Here is a 7150-nt window from a genome sequence, read left to right on the forward strand (position 1 = left end):
AACACATTGTATAATTCATTACATGGTTGGCTTACCTTCATGATGGATAGAACAACTTCAGTGATTTATATGGCTGGAAAGTGATTCATCCAACTTTTATTTTAGCTCATAATGGTTAACTGTGTATGAGTTGCAATCTTAATTGCTGTCCCACTGTCTATTCCATAACTGAAAGCCATTCCCTTGGATTTCATGCATGGTATTACCTGGAAGTGTATATTTTATTTTTAAAATTTGGAAATGACCATAATATTTGTAAGGCCAGGCTGGATGGGCCTCTGAGCAACCTGATCTAGAGGAAGGTGTTCCTGCCCATGGCAAGGGATTGGAACTGGGTGATCCTTAAGGTCCCTTCCAACCCAAACCATTCTGTGGTTCTGTGACGATTTTTATAAATACTTTGCACTCACAGACCAGACCTCCACCCTGATCTGCAAGAGCAGGGGGCAGGCTGAGGCCACTGGTGCTGTTTGAGTGCTGAGTGTTTCTGTCTGAGCTGGCCACTGGAACCATCAGTGGGTACACACATTTACACATCTGTAGATGTGTCTGCTGGATGCAGAGGCGTGGAGCTGCAGCAGCCTCACCTCTCTGGGGCTACTGGATTTAGCAACTCCCCATCAGTTGTGAATCAGCCATGAAAATATTGGTCCTGAAAGGCAGGACATGTTTTTATTGCGAGTGCAGGCTTTTGGCAGGAAAGAAATACCTGTTCATGGCAGAGGTGAAGAAAAGTGGGCCTGACTGTGGGTTCCCATCACTGCCCTGCTGTGGATCACAGCTCCAGGCACTCACTGTATTTTCCAAGGTGGAAAAAAACAAGGGAGGTGGATTAGTAAAGCAATGTGATGGTCAAGTGATAGAGCTAAAAGGGGTCTTCTGCCTGGAAATAATCCAGAAGCTTCTGGAGGAGGGAAAGACTTTCCCATGGGACAGGGTTAAACGGGCATTAAAAGGTCATTGAGATACCCTGTGCAGGAGTGGATTAAGAGTATCTAAATTATTCCTCTTCAAGTGCTTGCTCAATCAGCTTTTAAATACAGCAGTGCCAAATTTCCATGGGAAATCTGTCCTCTTACCTGACTCTCCCTGCTGTTAGAAAGCTGTCCTACATATCAGGGCATAGCAGGAATCAGAGTAAGGTTTTATCCATGCCATTACCACAAGACTGTAAGAAGCCAAAGATTTTTAAGCCCACAGAGAAATAAAATGTATTTCAAGCTACCTTTTTTATTTCTACCTTCTATATGAAGTCTGGGGGTTAAAAGGAAAGTAGTAGAGCATCCCTCAAAAAAAAATCTTAGAAAATGTAACTGTTCCTCCTCCAGACGTGTCAAAGGCCAGATCTACCTGATAAATTCCAGTGTCAAAGTCATTGAAACAATGGTAAGAATTGTCTTAATGGGACAGGAAATGTAGTGTTACAAGGAATGAGAAATAAAACTCTGTTACATGAATTTTCCTTTAATAATTGTACTTCAGAGAAGTGTTTCAGGGAAAAAAAATAAGGAAACTAACACATTCCAGACAATTCTTTTATATACTTTTGAAGAGGGTATAAACATTTTCACTGAAATAATGAATTTCCTGTGGAAATACAAAACTTCTGAAAACATTTTGAGTTAAAATTGTTGACCTCCTGTAAGTGAATCTTCTCCAGTCAGCACAGTGAAAAGATCACCCACAGTATCAGCAGCCACCTCCCAGAATAATCACAACTTCTTTCATGTCTTCCCTCTAATGAGCCTCCCCAAAGGCCCCTCTCAAGCCAAGTATTTCAAGTGGTCTTTCTTTTTTCTGTGCCACTGATTGTCACAGAACCCAGATCTTTCAGCTTGGCACATAACCCTCCTCAAAATAGCTGTCTGGGGACTAAAAGATAGTGCTGTGCCATTGAGAGGTGGGCTAAAAATAATGACTTTCCCTCAAAAAGAAATTAATTTTAAGGCCCTTGCTCCGTGCTGGACTTAGGCACTTTGCCAAGCAAAACTCAACTTAAGCATGTGTTTTGCCTTAAACAAACACTTAAAATGGATCTGGGGAATAAGAATGGATTTTGATTTAATCACAGGCTTAAGTGCTTTGCTGAACCAGGGTCTAAAAGCCTCAGTCCCTAACCTGTTGTTTACAGTTAGTCTTGGCATCTGCATTGCAATTTTAAGGACGTACAAAGGTTAGTGGAAATACTGAGATGGCTTTGCTCATTTTAGGTGAACCTGGCACACATGGAAGGATTTTAGGAAGCATTTATAGCCCAAACCAGTAGGCTTTGTTGGCAACAAGCATCTTTCCCAGTTATTTGGTACATTCTAAATGTGTGGCTCATCACACTGCACAAAATACTCCCTGTCCACCATGTGGTAGAAGGGGAATTGGACACAGAAAAGGCAGTCAGAAGATAGCAAGCACTTAATTGCAACAGCCAAGGAGAGGCTTTCATCATGTGGCCTTTCTGGATGACATTGGGCATGCGACTGATTGGCACAGCATTATTTGGGTTTTTCACTTTGATCATAAAATTACCAGGAAAGGCTTAATGGAGTTATAAATATCTTGTTTCCATGAGAGTCCTGGGAAGATAATTATAGCACTAAAGTCTTTACAAAGATAGAGCATTTATGAAATGATATTATCTGAGGCCTCCAATGGATAATGCAGGGAATTCTGCGCTCTATTCCCAGCTCCCCTATTGACTCACAGTGCTCTTTGGGTGAATCACTTCATCCCTGTTTTCCTCACTCTGGGGTAATAATGACAATTACCTACTGCTGCAAAGTCTGTATGGCTTAAAAGCTGTTGCTCCCACTCATCAGAGCACTCCTGCCTGGTTATTGATAGCAATGGCTGCCTGGAAGGCTTTGGATGAGCTACATGTCCTCCTGATGTGTGCTGCTGGTAAATTATGCTGCTTGTAGAGTTACAGTCAAAACACTCAGGAGAAGCATTTTAAATCTCTTAATTCACAGTTTTTAAGAGGATGATGAAACAGCTGTAACCCACAGTCTTCAGAAATAATTTGTTTTTAATGCAAAGCTTGGCATTTAAAGACTATGGACAAGTTTCTTGTTGAGTGGAAAGATAACTTCCTTTCATAAAACCAATCCCAATGGAGGAGCATTGTCTAGAAGGCTGAGTAGCAGCTGCCTGTGAGTAGGAACTACATTTATACTCTAACATTCCTAGCTGCACTCTCCCTGCTCTAGAGACACCATATATTATCTTTCCAGCTTTGAAAAAGGCAAGTGAGGAAAGAGTGATAGCAAATGGGCAAATGATTGTCACATGGGATACTTTGCTTGAAGGCCCTAACATGGATTTTGGTTACAAAAACACGAACTTCAGTCCTGGAGAGGAGATCCTACATGTCCCATCAATAGCACTGCAACAGCCCTGGCTGGGACATTGCAAACAGCTCCTGATAAATTTGAGAGAGATCAGAGCTCTCCAATAGTGGATGGGCCTTTGGAGCTTTGTGTGCCTTTTTGCAGTGGACTGAAAGGAAAATGAGCAGCTTCCTACCTGGAATGAGGTAGAACTGCAGATGAGGAAATGGAATTGTTTTACCAAGCACTGAAATTATATTTCTGTATGAATAGTCCTAACAATAAAATTGCCCATTTCTCCAAAACAGAAGCTCTTGCTCTGGAGTGTGAGCATTCCTGGGGTGAAGGAAGGAGGAAAAGACAACCTCATTACTTTTCAGGAATCTGCACAACATAAACCAGGAGAGTCGGGAGATCTAAATTATCTATATGGGCATTCTGCTTCCATAAAGCAACTTCCAGGTAGTCCACAAGGCAGAAAACATCTTTCTCTGAGTGCATTTCTCAGATCGTGTAATCGCAGCTGGGCAGAGAAATCTAAACCTAAGGAGGATCATGTTCTTTACAAAGCATAATTATGGAATGGAAAGACTGGCATTCCCTTTTTCCTGTGTCCTTGCTCAGAGGCAATTACCAGTGAGTTCTGTGAAGATCTGACCCAAACAAGAGCCAAGAGAGGCTCTGTGGTTGTTGTCCCTCAGCAGTGCATGTCCAAACCACTCTTGTTGTGGGGTCTTGCACTGGTAAAGCAGGATCCAAGCTGAAGATGGGGCTCTGTCACACCTTCCCCTCAAAGGTCTCAGTTGTAGCCAGACTGGACTCATTTGAATTAAACACTCTGGGTTCATAGTGTTGGTCTTTGTAACTGCTGACAACAGATGCAAAGGCAGTTTCAAGGCACTGGCCTTTTATCTGACCTTGGTTCTGAAGACCATCAATGATCAGAAAAGCATTGTGTCCTTCTGTTTGCTTGACACCAGAAGAAAATCAAGTGATTTGCAGTATTAGGCCATGGCCCCCTGAATGTGATTCCCAGGTTAAAATAGATAAGCAGCTTGAGATACTCAAAGAGTTCTGCTCTCTAAGTAATTCACTAGAGCTGAAGATATTGCCTTTGATGCTCTTTTGCCCAAATCTTAATATTACAATTTACTATTTTAAGCTTGTTTATAGAGCTGGAATAATATGCAGATAAAAAGGGGATAATTACTAGGGCGTTTTCAGGCATTAAAGCTGAGGTTTGGAGTTCCTTTTTCTGAGAAAATAAACCAAGGAATGTTTTACTATCTGAAAACCTGGCAACTGGTCTTTGCTTACCATGAAGTAAAATCAAGCACCACTTGGTTAAAAGCCAGTTTCAGCACAATGATCTAGTTGTTCCTTAAAATAATAGAGGCCTGAATCAGCAGGAGATGGTTTTATTCTGTCCTTTGGGTATAAATCAATATATCCAGCTAAATTTTTCCAGTGGATTCTGGCCTTGCAGCCTGGTTCAGAGGTTTTGGGCACATGCACAGTTTGTACATTCAGGCATATGGGTCTGTAGGAAATGAGTTCTCTACACATCCACAAGCCAGGACAAATCCAGGTGGTTTGTTGCAATCCCTTCTGCCCTGAGCTGCCACACCATGGGAAGGAACATTTATCCCTCCACACAGAGATGTTCCAGCATTGGCATCTTTGTACAGGGGTCAAGGGGGGAAGCTGGGCAAAGGAGCTGGAAGCTGAGGGTGTCCTGCCTGCTGGGCTGTCCTGCTGTCCTGCCTGCTGGGCTCTGAGCTCTCACAGCCCAGGAAGGTGCCATGCCACTGGATGTCACAGCCCGGGAAGGTGCCATGCCACTGGATGTCACAGCCCGGGAAGGTGCCATGCCACTGGATATCTGGGTGGGCTGGCTGAGCAGGACATTGATGGCACAGCAGGCTGCTCCCCAAGGTGGCCCTGGAGCAGTCAAAGGGCACAATCAGACGAGAGGCCTTGCTTCATCTTTCCTTTTTATCTTCCATTTACTGTTTCCATCCTCCCTAGGAACTTCCATAGTTCTCTTTTTCCCCTTTCCCAGCTCAGCTGTAAACTGAGCTCAGCTGAGCTTACATTTTCCTTCAGGTTTTTTAAGACATCCAGGCTGCCAAATGCCTGAAAAGCTTCAAGTTGCAGTGCAGCACTGCAAGGGTAAGCCTGGCAGATGAGTGCCTCAGTAGGAGATAACTCCTGAATGCACTGGCTATCCCTTCTGGAGCTGTGTCACACTGCTGGGAGAGCAGGAGGAGGGGGCAGAGCCTTCCCTCTGGCTGATGTGCAAGGAGGACACTCCTTGGAGGTTGCTCTGCTGCAGTGACTCAGTGCTGTGGAAGCTGTGACTGCCCAAAAATGTCTGTGTCACCAAGACTGTTTCCATTTTGCCATCCCCAGTGCTCCCCTTGCACAAGGGCTGGCAGGACAGGGGCACTGGCATCATCACTCTCAGTCACTGATGTGATCTCTAGAAAATCAGTGTAAAATATATAATGCAATGATATAAATGCAAGCATACCCAAAGATAAAGTGTGTAAGCAAACTATGTCTTAGTAGAAGTGTTGAAAAATTAAGTTTTCACTTCTAGGCACAATTCAGGTTCAGAAATAGAGTCTCAATTGTTACTTACCTGCTTATTTTCCATTAACTGGATGTGTATGTGGTGTCATGCTGACTAATAACACAGCCTTCTGCTTCCCATGATACTCCAATTATGCCTTCAGTAGTCACTTAAAAGTGCCAGAATAATGAATGAAAATTTCAGAGGAAAAAGAAAAACACAAGAAGCCTGAAGATTATGGATCACACTTAAGGAGACTGAAACATTCAAAATTTTTTTAACGATCTCTCAATATAAAAAAAGCTCCTTTAAATGACATTTTGGAAAGCCTTCCTGTGTCAATCTCCATAATTAAGGATAAAGATTAATAAAAAGGAAATAAATCTTATACAGTGGACTTCTCCATCAAACCTGTCAAGCATTGCTTCAGAACTAGGGCTCCTAAATTCTACTTCTCAACAATTAATAAACGTTAATTACCACAATATTTGCTTTAGAGGAGTAAATTGTGTCTTGCAGTGAATTACATTCTGTGGCCTTCTAATTAGCACATATAAAATAAAACTTCTCGTAGCTTTTTTGTTTTTTTCTTAGTTGTTTACATTCTGAAGCAAATTAAATAATATATTCAGAAGCTCAGTCTGTATTTAGATACCTAAATAAGCATCTTGATTTTTAAGAGCACCTACAACTCTGAGAGTCACACAGTGCTCCTGAAAACCAGGCCATTTATTTAGGTGTCTATATTTAGGTACATGAGTTGGAAGTGTTTGGCTTGAGGTCACATAGCTATGGCTCATTGCATTTTTTTATTTCCATTTGGGTCACAATGGGCAAGTCACTTCTAATAATTCTTATCACAGATGTAAGAAATAGCAGGAGAGGTAGTAAGAATTATTTACTAAAAACCATCATGATGTTTAGCACTTCCTGAAAATACATGGAGTTTCATTCATGGAGAATTAAAATCTAAAAAAGATCGAAATCAGTGCATCAGCAAGGTAAGACAGTGTGTTTAGAGACAAATTTATCTTGTGGTTAAACTGTACTCATTTCCTGGATTGAATTTTCTGGCATCTTTGTTGTTGCCTCTGTAACCTTGTGACCATTCTGACAAGCCAGATGTTTCAGCTTCCTGTAGTTTGACTGGGTAAATCCTAGAAACCAAGTGTTTCTGTTTGTTAACACATGGCAGCAAACCACGTTTATCCTTGAGGAATCTGGGCTGACATCATCAGTCAGCTCTTGAATT

This window comes from Ammospiza caudacuta, chromosome 3 (genome assembly GCF_027887145.1).
Source record: "Ammospiza caudacuta isolate bAmmCau1 chromosome 3, bAmmCau1.pri, whole genome shotgun sequence".
Lineage (NCBI taxonomy): Eukaryota > Metazoa > Chordata > Aves > Passeriformes > Passerellidae > Ammospiza > Ammospiza caudacuta.